The 15,242-nt window shown below is 41.7% G+C and overlaps 1 pseudogene; it reads left to right on the forward strand.

The window, feature by feature from the left end:
- The first annotated feature begins 4,544 nt into the window (after window positions 1-4,544).
- On the forward strand, window positions 4,545-5,287 carry LOC143998404 (DAZ-associated protein 2-like; annotated as a pseudogene).
- Window positions 5,288-15,242: the final 9,955 nt, after the last annotated feature.

The raw sequence follows: 15,242 nt of genomic DNA on the forward strand, positions 1-15,242 counted from the left end.
CTGCTCCATGAATGATCAGCCAGGCCAGATTTCCATCCCTGGAACCACTGAGCATACAATCTAATGCAAAATCTCTCTCTAGTGCAGTTAGGATCATCGCTTTTACACATAAATTAGTTTTTACTGGTCCTTAGAATATTGTGTTTTTGTATACCTAGCCTTATATGACATAACTGCTAATAGAAGAAAAATGTGTCCAAAAACTATATAGGGAAAAAAAAACAGCCCTTTGCCTCTGCCTCCTAAAGGGGCACAAGTCAAGGCCTATTGTGTCTAATGATAATGTAATATTAAGTATGTTATTTACCTGTAAAAGACTTCCTTTCGTAGACATGCAAAAAGTCTGAGACTGCTTCTGGGAGCCCCCATCTTATATATGAGGTCAACAGCCCCAGCAGACTCAAGGGACACTTCATAGGAGGGGTCTTCAAACTTTCTAAATACAGGGTCAGTTTACTGTCCCTCAAACTTTAGGAGAGCTGGACTGTGACCACTGAGAATAGAAAATACCCCAGCATCAGTGCGAGTAATCAACTTGGTGGTCAGTGGGAGTAAAACAAAAAAAGTGTGATCAGTAGGACCCAGGATAGTGCCTCACCATTGGTATTAGCTGGAGGAATAGTGCCTCACTGTTGATGTTAGTGGGAAGAATAGTGCCCAACAGGGGCGGACTGACAACTTATGGGGCCCCTGGGCAATAGAAGATTATGGGGCCCCCGGGCAATAGAAGATTATGGGGCCCCCAGGCAATCAGAGGTTATGGGGCCACACAGTATACACAAACACACACATACAGTATACAATCACACAGGTTACACATACATGTATACACAGATATGTTTCTATTGGCTGAGAAGGTACTGGAGAGGTGGGGCAGCTATAATCTCTGGATTTTTAGACCAAAAGGATGTCGGTAAGGGACATTTCAGAGGCAGATGTAAAAAAAAACACAGATTTTTACAAACTGTCCCTGGTTTTACTGAAGCTGGCAACCCTGATGGGGCCCCCTAGCGGCCCAGGGCCCTCGGGCAGTGCCCGAGTGGCTGAATGGTCAGTCCGCCCCTGGTGCCCAATAGTTTATATCAGTGGAAGGAAAAATGCCCCATCGTTGGTGTAAGTTAGAGGAATAGTACCCCACTGTTGGTGTTAGAGGAACAAATTATGCCTTATTGTTGAAGTCAGTGTGAGTTGTGTCTTTTATCATTAAGAATGATAGTGGCTCATATCAGTGGTAGGAACAGTGTTCCAAGGGCCAGAAAAAGGACAACCCATGTGGCTTAACTTTGGAGGCCACTTCTCTATAGTATTCCCCTTCAGTTCTCTGCTGGCAGCTACATAAAAAGTTATATATGGAGTTAAAGAGAAGGCTAGAGGAGCTGGACCAGCATAGATAGTAATGAAGAAGAGAACTATAACATGGAGAAGGGTAGATTCCCAGCACGTTCAGAAGTAAATTGCAAGTGAATAGAAAATTGTTTCTGGAAAGTTTAAATGCTGCAAGTAAGCATTTAAAATATGTGATTTTATGTGATTTTACCTGCAACAATTTAGTGGCAATTGGTGACAGGGTCTCATTATCTTGAATATGAGCTGCTAGCACTGCAGAGGTTAATGGTATAGGGATCAGTTGTCCTGGATGAGTGAGATACTTCTGTCTAAGACTTTCAGGGATTGTCACAGCTGTTCTCTGAGCTGCAGACATATAAGGCCGTAATGTTGTTATAAACCGCTGTGCCACATATGTGTTTTAGGTTATCTGAGGGAACTTCTGTCATTTCTTCATTGTATTTGCCCAGTGTGGTGCAATGACCTGCTTCATCTGTTCACAGTCTTGATCCTCAGACAAGAAACTTTCTGGATAAATCATTTTGCTTTTCTTGAGAGTTGTGGGATAATACCTTTACAGGCCAGTTATAGAAATAAACTTAACACAACAAAAAAAATAATCTGTCAATTTTTACATTGCATTGCAGATACCTATGGATGCCTTGACTTTAGGTCTGACATCCTATACAGCAATGATCTATGACCAGTATACTTGGTCACTAGCTCTGGTTTACCCCTTGCTGCCTTTTGTCCTTCACTTTTTGCTCATCAATGTGGCTGGTAACCATCTGAATCACAGAGCATCCTGGTTTTTGGAATGCTCTGTGCTAGACCAATGACATATACAGACAGCTGAAGGTGTCTGCCAATGGTATACTGTTTTTGTAAACTCACAACCCTACTTTAAAGAAAACCTGGACTTTGTCCATTCTGGAAATGGTATCGGGTTTGCTTAAAGTGTGCAGGGTGTTTAAGGTATAGCTAAGTGGGGTAGGATTAGAACGAATTCCCTATCACACAAATTGTGAGTGGGGTGGCCATTTTTGTCACCTGTGATTCACCCTCCCTATTTGTCCTGATGACCATTTCCACCAAGGCAGAAAGCGATGAGAAATGCCAAATCTTCCAGTTAGCGCCAGAGCTCGGGAGTGAGGACAAATATTCAGAGCTAAAGTTGGTCACTCATATTAAGAAATCTCTGTGAGCTAAACAAGAGAAATTACTTGGCTTCACCATTTATGCTACACAGCATAAATAGATGAATCTGCAGTGCCAGCTGTTGTATTCTGCCATCCGGCACCAGCGGCTGTCAGGATGACACAGTTTGGCCAAGAATTTTCCACCTGACTCCCTTTTTCATGATTAAAGAACAAGCTTTTGTCACACCATGCCACGCTGTGCCAGTAGGGCCGCACACACCACAAAGTTTATCAAGATTTGTCTGAAATTCGAGAAGTATATAGTCGGCTTAAGGGTGGAATTCGCCTGACTTAGATATTTCCTCTTATCCACGCCTACCCCTAGAGTTGGTGGTCACACATTATAGCTAGCTCTGTGTTCTTTACCTATTACAGCCCCCTTTCCCATAAAAGACAAGTAGGCCCACTGGTACTCAGTTTTCCCCAGGTCTTATGCACAATCCTATTAGTGTCTGGCCACCATGCAAACCTATGCACAGCAAACAAGTACTGGCAGACAGGTATAGTGGAAATTAAGTTGATTGCAATGCCCTAAGGTGGCAATCAAACACCTTGAATTTTTGTGCCATATCCTACATAATCTGAAAATATTGTAATTGGGGAAAATGGACTTTGTAGGCACATATAAAAATAATAAAACATTTTTTTTAATAGTTCACATAAAATACATACATATACGACACATGATTTGTAAAACAAACTGTAGGGCACACTAGTTTTTTTTTCTAGAGGAAATACTAAATATGATACTTCCTGTGGGGCAATGCTAGGCATGCCATGAAAATGCCCACACTGAGATGTACCGTATGTACTGTACGCCTCTTGAGTGTTCCCAAAGGCCTTAAGATTAAAAGAATTGCTCGCTCTACATGTTTCACGACCTGAAATGCCGCTTCTTCAGGAGATTCAATGTTTCTAGTTAGAAGAACATACTTTAATTAGAATACAATATACAATATAAATGTTGAGGTACACAGGTGCATAAGTATATACAGTATATGTGAACACACCAGAAAGACGGTGCTTTAATAGAGAGTTTCAACGCTCTCCTATACCCAGGAATCACAACCGCAGAGTGGCCCCCTCCATGGGAGGAGGTGAACACCACAGGCCCTGTTGCTGAGCAAAAGCCAAAAGGTGAGCACATCTGTTGGGATGTGGGGGTGCACAGATTAACTATAAAGCATATATAGGTAAGTACTGATAAAACACTTTGGTTGGTATTTGGGTAAACTGTGCAACTACACTGGGTCCCATACTCACATATCTGGTGGTCTATTGCTGACATCACCTGAGGTCGAGTTCTTGCCTATATATAGATCTATAGGCATTTTCTTGACATGTCTAGCATTGCCCCACAGGAAGTATCATAATTTAGTATTTCCTCCAGAAAAAACTAGTGTGCCCCATAGTTTGTTTTACAAATCATGTGTCGTGTATATGTATTTTATGTGAACTATTAAAAAATGTGTTATTATTTTTATATGTGCCTACATAGTCCATTTTCCCCAATTACAATATTTTCAGATTATGTAGGATATGGCACATTTATATTCAAGGTGTTTGATTGCCACCTTAGGGCATTGCAATCAACTGGATTTCCTTTATACATGATGGAAGCACCTCTTCTCTGTCCACTTCTTGAGTGGACTACCCTATCTATTATGTTATAATTTACTAGTTAGAAATAATTTTTTGACGTTTTGCATTTATCTTGTTCGGCTGACCATAGACAGATATTGCCCATGGGGCATAAGAGGCATCATGGACTTTGCTGGTACAGCCTGGGCAGGTCTTATGAATGAATTTCAAACATCTTACAATGGATCTAATAAGGAAGATGATGATTTTAAACAATATTTTGGCAAATTAAGATAATTACTGAAAAAGAAATCCAATCTGCATTGGCATATGTAATTATTTAAAGGGAGAGAATATCAGTCCGATGAGTTTAAGAATTCAAATATTCAATAACACGGAAAAACACAGAGACGCAGCAATCTTAGTGGTACCATAGACATGAATATCAAAGGCCGGTACCCTTCAACCCCAGCCTATCCAACCCAGACTTCCAATCCACAGTCTGTCTATCCACAAGCCATTCATCTTCCACAAGCTCCTCCCTGAACGAATGCTCCTCCTGCCGATTCTGAGCTTTATCGCCAAGGGTATGTTCACCAACCTGCTCCTAATATGCCAACTCTCTCTGCCTCCTACCCTGGAACCTCCATGTATGTGTCAATGCCTCAAACGATGCCAGTAGCACAAATGGCTTCCTATGTTCCCCTGGCTTACTACACCTATTTATCCCCATGGCTCTACAGTCCTTGTGGAACTGGAAGGTGGGTTTGAAGCAGGCTCAAGGTTCGGTGCTGGAAGTAGTGCATCTGTGCCAGCACCACCACCTGGCTGTCCTCCAAATGCAGCCCAGCTGGCAGCCATGCAAGGTTTTAATGTTGTGGTTACACAAAGAAAAGGTAATTACTTGGCGTGGGTTTCTTCCGGGTACTCCAGTTTCCTTCAGCACTCCAAAGACCTGCTGGTAGGTTAATTGGCTTGTGTCCAAAATCGGCCATGGTATATGAATGGGGACCTTGGATTGTGGGCTTCTTGAGGGTAGGGACGGATGTAAAGTGTGCGATGTACAGGGATAGGGACAATTGTATACACTCACTCAGGTTGAACTGTTGTCTTTATTCAACCTCACTTACTAACGATGTAACTTCCTGGGTGGCTCGGATGGAGATTACACCATGTGGTGAGAAGGATTCCGAGGCACGGAAGGGGGGCATAAAGAAACTCTTGTATACAACAAATTCCATCTCACTGCGTGAGCACTTCCCACAATGTTCTGCTTTAGAATATTAACCCAAGATAGAATACAGGATGTTTAGACACAAGTTGAAGTGGGACGTCTGCTCCGTGCTTTCTGTACTCCTGTTATAGAAAAAGGATGTCCTTTAAAGTAACATAAAATACAATATATATATATTCCTGAAAAGTACCCGCTATGTCTGTAAATGTAGTTTTTTCCCAAGACTATAGTTGAGTCTTGGGGCTAATTGCTCTAAATTGTGATTTTGGCATCAGTTTGGCTGGGCTGTGCTAATGTTCTGCCTGGTCATGGGTGCAGTTAACACCTTTGACAGGCATGAGAACGCAGTCTGGTTGGACGCATTGAGTACCAATCTCTCTCTCGGAGCCAATTAGTGGGTGCGTTGTCTCGCTGTGTATTCCCGGGAGAGGGTACTTAAGGTGCTGAAGTCCCATGGTTCTGGGTTCCAGTCCAGAAGTTATGTTCTGACTCCATGGTCCTGGTCCTCCTGACCAGCCCCCAGAGGCCCTCATGGCCTGGGGTGCGGATCAATCCATGTCCGAGTCTCGGAACTGGCTAGACTGAGGCACAGTAACTGTAAGGAGGATTCTAAGGTGGTCCGGTGCCATCTCGGATTTTGGAGAGGCCCAGCAACTCGTCATGCAACCAGGGGAGGACTCTTCAGAAGAGGGCCACGCATGAGGTTGGCTGCTTGGTAAGAGCCTGGATGTTGAGCTGTATGGACACTAATGGAATCCACATTTCTTATGGTATCACCGGACCGGCTGCAAGATACTGGTACCACAAGAAAAATCCTATTCCTATCCTTCTGTTACAACTAAGTTCCTGTGAGAGACTTTTTGTGTTTATCTAAAAGTTTGCAACCAATTCTGTGGCAGAGACTTTGCTAAGTAGATTCATGTGTCGGCTGCTAAGTCCCTAAAACCAGGACTTATCCGACGGTGGAAATATTCAGCTGTGAGTGGCTACTCCCTGGATTACCTAGAGAAAGAGACATTTATTAAGTGTCAGCAGTTTCAAAGTGCCTGAGATTCCATACCTATACCCTCTATTCCTAACTGAGAGACTGTGTTACTGTTCAACGTTTTAAGCAAATAAAAATTCCAAAAGGAATTCAAGTGTCGGTCTCTGCAGTTATTGGCCCATCAACCTTAGGCAACAATGATGAGCTACAATGCGGAGGAGGTAAACGGTAAGCCCAAGAAAACCAGCCACTCCTTCGGGGTCAGTGCTACATATATTATATAGCTATAGATATATATAGCTTAGCATCCTCTTTATATCACTTCCTACCTCCTGCACATACCTTCATCTTTTTATTGTAAGTGAATAGGCGTTCTTCAAGATAATCTGAGGTCTTGGCAGATTGTTGACTCGGGCTGGAAGATTCCTGTTAATGGGACACATAAAGGGCAAAAAGTAAATATTGTGTACATATATGAAGAGTGTTCTTTAATACTGGTACATCTATTTTAAATTCTGTAAACATTTTCGTTAAATCTAAATTCCTTGTGCTAGTGCTGAAAAGAACGGACTGTACTCCAGTACAGCATCATCACAGATATTGAACTCTCGAGGATACTGATATTTTGCAGTAGTAGTTCACTTAGTACATGTTAGCACATCTTTTCAAAAGGAACATGTGGATAACTGTCCGCATATAATATTTATCCAAGTCAGGTCTCAGTATTCCTTTATAGAAGATGTGATGACCAGATGTAGGCTCTGGGTGTAATTGTTCGCACTGGCACAGTGTTTTTTTTTTTTTTTTTGGCAAAGTTAATGTCACTGTTTAAAGTTAATTTCTGTACTGGTTGCCAAGGAGTAAACTATCTTTTGGAAACATTTGTATGCGTAAAAGCAAGAGTAATGTAATGCTACATGTTTCATATGTGAAGAGTTGAAGGATGATCAATATAAAATGCAAAAAGGTGCTTCCAAACGAAAAAAAAATCTATTTCCAACCATTAAAAACACATCACAGAAACTTAAAAATTCAGAGGAAAATGTCCTTAACAAGTGTAGTAAGGAATGTATACAACTACTAATGATTTAATACGAGTTGGATACAAACATACTGGATCAGGAACTGGGCACTTTAAATTCATAATATGAGCACATTAAAACACATGCGAAGTATGGAAGCAAAAATCAGGAACTTGGGAATTCCTAGATAGGATAAACAAAAACATAATATCCAAAAAACAAGTCAAGATTGTTAAAGATAGAACTGCATTTGCTGAGGGATATGCCTACAGATGGGATAACCAGTTCAAAGGAAGAGGTACGGGAAATAGGAGCAGATCCAACACTATGCATAGAAATGTCAATATGTCAGAAGAAGATTTTTAATCTGTCTCATCTGTTTTTTCATCTATTTCACAGGCACATCAAACACAAACCACAATTGGCTCTCACTCCCAAACCGAATCACGTAAGCGGGGTCATCATGGTGGTGGGTATGCAGTCACACCCAGCACTAAAAAGAAACCAGATGATTCTTCTAGTTTCTCACCACGCATGGACAGTCACAAGGTGTACATAAAAGAGGTGATGGGAGATCAGAGAGCACGGATTTATCCCAATATGCTTATATGGGGACTATAGCAGCCCAAGCTGTATACTGTAATTACTGCACACTCAAAGTGTGTCACAAACATCCCAATCTAATGTCAGTTTAGCCCCAGGAGTAGAGGCAGCGGAAATGAGAGGACCTAATCCTCCTAATACTCCTATACCTCAATCCCCTCTAACTTCAACAGCAACATATGATGCACCTAAACAAAAGACACTTAGCACCTACATAAGACTTAAGGATATCCCTTTAGGGGAAGCACCTCCCTCTGCACTAATGATAATGAATTAAGTGTAATTAATATAACCCCATATCTCGGGATGAACTACATAGTTACATAGTTAGTAAGGTTGAATAAAGACACCAGTCCATCCTGCGTGAGTGCGTGTCTACAATTGTCCCTATCCCTGTACATTGTACACTCAAATTGGTCCTTACCCTCAAGGAGCCCACAATCCAAGGTCCCCATTCATATACTAGGGCCAATTTTAGACAGAAGCCAATTAACCTACCTGCATGTCTTTAGAGTGTGGGAGGAAACCGGAGTACCCGGAGGAAACCCACGCAGGCACAGGGAGAACATGCAAACTCCAGGCAGGTAGTGTCATGGTTGGGATTCACACCAGAGACCCTTTTTACTGCTAGGTGAGAGTGCTAACCACTACACCACTGTGCCGCTCCTAATTAACAGTTTTAAAACTAGGCCTGAGCTTCTGCCCTATTAACAAAATGGACAAATACGAATTAATTAAGGACCTGTAACTCTTTTCGAGGAAACTTATATAAACTCATATAAATTTATATTCGACCGAGACAAAAAGTGGATAAGGGAAGAAAGAGAATTATCGGAAAAAATAAAGAAATTTACAATGAAGAATTTTCACAAATAGAATCTAGCCCAGTATCAAATACTCAAGCACAAAGTGACCCACGATTCAAGAATAAATCTAACCAATTCCCAGGCCACGGTTGTCGGGAAGAGGCCCTTGTCCTCATCAACATCAACAACCCCCTTCCTTAAAGCACCCCCCCATGTTGAGGGCACGCGACCTGGTACGGCTCGGGGGGGGGGGGGGGGCGCTCGCTCGTCCCCACCCCCTTTCCTGACCGGAAAGTCCGGCGGTGTGTGGGCAGGTCCGCTCGTTCGGGAAGTCCGACGAACATCCGCTTCAAAGTCTGTTCATTTCAAAAGTCCGGCGGAGTTAAGTCAAAACTTCTTTCTAAGTCCACTGGACTTTTGGGAAAAAAAAGTCAGCCGGAGCCCACACACGGGCAGATTGGACCAAGTCCGCCGGATAGTCTGATCGTGTGTACGCGGAATTACACTACAAGGGCCATGCTTTGGGAAGTTGAATTATCCATTCAGTAAATATGCTATCTTAACAAAAGTTGGAATCAAACATTGCAACAGGTTAAATTATCTTTAAACAGAGACAACGGAAGTAAGGTTTACCTCCCATAGTATTATTGTATGTATGAAGTTTGTTCTAAAAATAATTGGTACACAAGAACACATGACAATACATGCTACTTTTAAGGCACAAATTCAAAAACAAAACCAATGTTTATAAAATCAAACATGGATTGCAAAAACCCTCATAAAATACTGATTAATGTTAATTAATGATTTAAGAAATATTGGTTTTGGATTTGAATTTGTGCCTTAAAAGTCCCATTTCTTGTCACTTGTTCTTGTGTACCCCTACTGTTATTGGATGTTCACTTTTGCTATATTAAACTTGATCATCTCATATGTCTTCTGTGAAGGTTGTTCCATAAAGTACAACATAGCGTTGCTGTATCTGGGAAAGGGATGAGAAGACAAAGGAGCTCTATTACTACAAGTGAAGGAAGATATGTAAAGTACCTGGGATTGAATGGGTGGGGGGGGGGGGGAGGGTTAAAATCAATGGGAGTAGGAGGGTTGAGCATGATTGTCCCCCATTGAAACAAAGACAGATTTCTGCTTTTATTGAGAGACATGTTTATAATTAGCTTACTTAAACTGATAAAAAGAGATCCCAACTGAAATTTCATTTCAAATTAACAAATACATTTCCAAGTGTATTTAAACAAAATGTGTGCAAAATCCTACAGTTTTCTTTAAAACAATACCAATATCCTAAATGGAAAAGGCAGCAAGCTGCAGAGTAGGACCCTTCCTTTCTGTATGGAAGCACTGGTCCCAGTGTTCTGTGGTCTGACATGCTATCAGCTTAATTAGAGCCAAAACTCTTCAATCAGTGGGTAGCATGAGCTTTGCTGACGGCAGAGCATAGCGGAACCTCTGCTTCCCCATAGAGAATAAGGATGCCGCTCTGCAGCATACCAGCAGGGGACAGGTTTTTCTACTCAAGCTGTGGCAACTTTAGAAATAAAATGAACTGATGCACCTAGAATGTATTTAGCTGATTCAAAGCAACTTCACAATACACCTCCCCCCTCCTCTCTACTCCACTCTCCTCTATTCTTTTCCCCATAACATAGTGGGGAAGTATTGCAGGAGTACAGAAAACCTCCCGCTCTTCTCTGCCTTCCTCTTCTCCCCCTGTCTCCTTTCCTCTCCTCTTGTATCCTCTCTTCTTCTCTTCTCTTGTCCTCTTGTATCCTCTCCTCTTCTGTTCTCTTGTCTTAAGCTCCATACACACTATCAGTTTTTTTGCTGAGTTTTTTATTCAGATTTACCAAAACCTTATAATATGAGGAGTTTCAACTTCTTCTTCTTCTTCTTCTAATCCCTTTGATTCTCTTCCCTTCTCTTCTTGCATCATTTCATCTTTCTTCTTGCATCCTGCCCTCTTCCCTTCTCTTCTTGCATCCTCCCCTCTTCCCTTCTCTTCTTGCATCCTCTCCTCTCCTCTTCCCTTCTTGCATCTTCTCCTCTCATTGTTTCCTCTGCTATTCTTGTTTCCTTCTCTTCTTGTTTCCTCTCCTCTTTCATTCTCTTCTTCATACCCTTTCCCTTCCACTCTCTTCTCTTCTCCTTCCCTTCCCTTCTTGTTTCCTCTTCTCTCGCCCTTCCTTCTCTTCTTATTGTCCCTTCCCTTCTCTTCTCTTCTCTCGCCCTTCCTTCTCTTCTTATTGTCCCTTACCTTCTCTTCTCTACTCTTCTCTCGCCCTTCCTTCTCTTCTTATTGTCCCTTCCCTTCTCTACTCTTCTCTCGCCCTTCCTTCTCTTCTTATTGTCCCTTCCCTTCTCTACTCTTCTCTCGCCCTTCCTTCTCTTCTTATTGTCCCTTCCCTTCTCTACTCTTCTCTCGCCCTTCCTTCTCTTCTTATTGTCCCTTCCCTTCTCTACTCTTCTCTCGCCCTTCCTTCTCTTCTTATTGTCCCTTCCCTTCTCTTCTCTACTCTTCTCTCGCCCTTCCTTCTCTTCTTATTGTCCCTTCCCTTCTCTTCTCTACTCTTCTCTCGCCCTTCCTTCTCTTCTTATTGTCCCTTCCCTTCTCTACTCTTCTCTCGCCCTTCCTTCTCTTCTTATTGTCCCTTCCCTTCTCTACTCTTCTCTCGCCCTTCCTTCTCTTCTTATTGTCCCTTCCCTTCTCTACTCTTCTCTTCTCGTCTCCTTCCCTTCTCTTCTTGTTTCCTCTCCTCTCTCCTTCTCTTTTTATTTTCCCTTCCCCTTCTTGTCCCTTCTTGTTTGCTCTGCTCTCCTCTCCTCTTCTCTGTCCTTCCCTTCCTTTTTTCTCTTCCCTTTCCTTCGCTTCTCTTCTCTTACCCTCGCCTCTCCTCTCCTTTCCTCTCCCCTTCCATTTTCTTCTCTTCTTGTATCCTCTCCTCTCTACTGCCCTTCACTTTTCTCCTTGTATCCTCTCCACGCCCCTTCTCGCCCCTTTCTTGTATCCTCTCCTTCTCTTCTCTTCTCTTCTCCATACCATATGAGGGAGGTATGCTGCCCAGATAGTTGGTGACAATGTAACTGATACAAGTGCAGCACAAGCAGAAAACAAAGTAAGATATGCGCACATAATATTTCTGGGCATGCTCAACAGACTTTTTCATTGCACATATCAAACAGGTATAACAAAACAGTTTACATGTACAAGTAGTATATGTAAAAGGCCTAAAAGGGCCAAATAGGAGAAGTTCATTGTGAAGGGCCCAATACACTTTAAATAAAAAATAAGAGTGATGAGCCTGTTTAATTTTACTTTTTTTACGTAATCCTTCCCATGTGTATGAACAACTCCGAGTCCTCACATACTTATTTTAGACGGTGACTCATTGACACGCAGAACAAGGTGGAGGATTACGAATGAGGAAAAAACCTTAAGGCAAACAAAGTGTTCAGCTCCATGCAGCATGCCATGTACCATATGCCGATATTAAAGAGATTAAAAAAAAATAAAAAATAAACACAGTAGAAGTGTTACTACGCTAAACATATTTCTCTATGAGTATATTTATCACTATACATTTCTACATCCAAATGGAATATAGAAAACAATATGTAAAAATGTAACAAATCCATGAGCCCTCTACAAATACAAGGTGACAGGGAAATAAACATGTTTATCCATTTATATTTCAAACCAGGCATTGTAATGTCTTTCTGTTCCGTTGAAGACAAAATAAACTAAAATGTGTAAGGACAACCTCAAGGACAAAGTCTTTGTGAAGGAAAATGGGAACAGGAAGCTCTATTAAGATACAATACAAAATATTTTTATTGATAGTTTGGAATGACTCACCAGATAGCAAAAAAAAAAAAAAGCTTTATATTGGCTGCATTTCTTTATATCTACTGTTTAACCACCTCAGTACAGTGCAGTTACACCCCCTTCCTGACCAGACCAATTTTCAGCTTTCAGCGCTCTCACACTTTGAATGACAATTACTCAGTCATCCAACACAGTATCCATATGAAACTTGCGTCCTTTTTTCCACACAAATAGAGCTTTCTTTTAGTGGTATTTAATCACTAGTGGTTTTTTTATTTTTTGTGCTATAAATAAAATAAAACGTAAATTTTGTGAAAAAAATGCCTTTTTCTTCGTTTCTGTCATAAATTTTTGCTAATTAGTAATTTTTCTTCATAAATTTTGGCCAAAATTTATACTGCTACATATCTTTGGTAAAAATAACCCACATTAGTATATATTATTTGGTCTTTGTGAAAGTTATAGAGTCTACAATCTATGGTGCCAATCACTGAAAATTCATCACTTCTGATCAGGCCTTCAGTACATCAGGTGTACCTCATTTCTTGAGACTCTAACTAGTCAGGAAAGTACAAATACCCCCCAAATGACCCCTTTTTACAAAGTAGACATCCCAAGGTATTAAGTAAGTAGCATGGTGAGTTTTTTTAAGTTGTCATTTTTTCCCACAATTCTTTGCAAAATGAAGATTTTTTTTTTTTTTTTTTTACTAAATTGTCATATTATCAGGTTATTTCTCACACACAGCATATGTATACAACAAATTACCCCCCAAAATACATTCTGCTACTCTTCCCGAGTATGGCAATACCACATGTGTGAGACTTTTACACAGCCTGGCCACATACAGAGCACCAACAGCGATGTAGTACCTTCAGACGTTCTACGAGCAAAAATGACGCATCTCATTTCTCAACCACCTATTACACTTTTGAAGGCCCTGGAGTACCAGGACAATGGAATTTCCCATAAAATCACCCCATTTTGGAAAGCTAACACCCCAACGTATAATCTGTGAGGCATAATGAGTCTTTTGAATGGTTAATTTTTTTCCAGAAGTTTTTGGAATATGTGGAAAAAAATTAAAACGCATTTTTTTTTACACAAAATTGTCAATTTATAAGATATTTCTAACACATAGCATGTATATAGCAAAAATTACACCCCAAAATACATTCTGCTACTCTTCCCGAGTACGGCGATACCACGTGTGTGAGACTTTTACACAGCCTGGCCACATACAGAGCACTAACATTGATGTAGTACCTTCAGACGTTCTATGAGCAAAAATTACGCATCTCATTTCTCAACCACCTATTACACTTTTGAAGGCCCTGGAGTACCAGCACAATGGAATTTCCCATAAAATTACCCCATTTTGGAAAGCAAACACCCCAACGTATAATCTGTGAGGCATAATGAGTCTTTTGAACGGTTCATTTTTTTCCAGAAGTTTTTGGAATATGTGGAAAAAAATTAAAACGCATTTTTTTTTTACACAAAATTGTCAATTTATAAGATATTTCTAACACATAACATGTATATAGCAAAAATTACACCCCAAAATACATTCTGCTACTCCTCCCGAGTATGGCGATACCACATGTGTAGGACTTTTACACAGCCTGGCCACATAGAGAGGCCAAACATTGAAGTAGTACGTTCAGGCGTTCTAGGAGCATAAATGACACATCTTATTTCATTCCTACCCATCACACTTTTGAAGGTCCTGGAGCACCAGTACAGTGAAATTACCCACAAAATGACCCCATTTTGGAAAGTAAACACCCCAACGTATATTCTATGAGACATGGGCTGCAAATAGGTACTCGGGTACTCTGATGGGCTGGAGATAGGTACTCGGGTACTCAGGTGGACTGTGACAGGTACTCGGGTACTCAGATGGACTGGAACAGGTACTCGGGTACTCTGATTGCCTGGTGACAGGTACTCGGGTACTCTGATGGCCTGGTGACAGGTACTCGAGTACTCAGATGGACTGGAACAGGTACTCGGGTACTCTGATTGCCTGGTGACAGGTACTCGGGTACTCTGATGGCCTGGTGACAGGTACTCGAGTACTCTGATGGCCTGGTGACAGGTACTCGGGTACTCTGATGGCCTGGTGACAGGTACTCGGGTACTCTGATGGCCTGGTGACAGGTACTCGGGTACTCTGATGGCCTGGTGACAGGTACTCAGGTACTCTGATGGCCTGGTGACAGGTACTCTGATGGTTTGGTGACTGGTATTTGGGTACTCTGAAGGGCGGTGACAGGTACTCAGATGAACTGTGACAGGTACTCGGGTACTCAGATGGGCTGTGACAGGTACTCAGTACTCTAATGGACTGTGACAGGTACTCGGTACTCTAATGGACTGTGACAGGTACTCGGTACTCTAATGGACTGTGACAGGTACTCGGTACTCTAATGGACTGTGACAGGTACTCGGTACTCTAATGGACTGTGACAGGTACTCGGGTACCCTGATGGGCCGTGACAGGTACTCGGGTACCCTGATGGGCCGTGACAGGTACTCGGGTACCCTGATGGGCCGTGACAGGTACTCGGGTACTCTGATGTGCCGTGACAAGTACTCGGGTACTCTGATGTGCCGTGACAGGTACTCGGGTACTCTGATGT

The sequence above is a fragment of the Lithobates pipiens genome, unplaced genomic scaffold, assembly GCF_037356315.1.
Source record: "Lithobates pipiens isolate NorthernLeopardFrog02 unplaced genomic scaffold, aLitPip1_a1.2 Scaffold_19, whole genome shotgun sequence".
In the NCBI taxonomy this organism is placed as follows: Eukaryota; Metazoa; Chordata; class Amphibia; order Anura; family Ranidae; genus Lithobates; species Lithobates pipiens.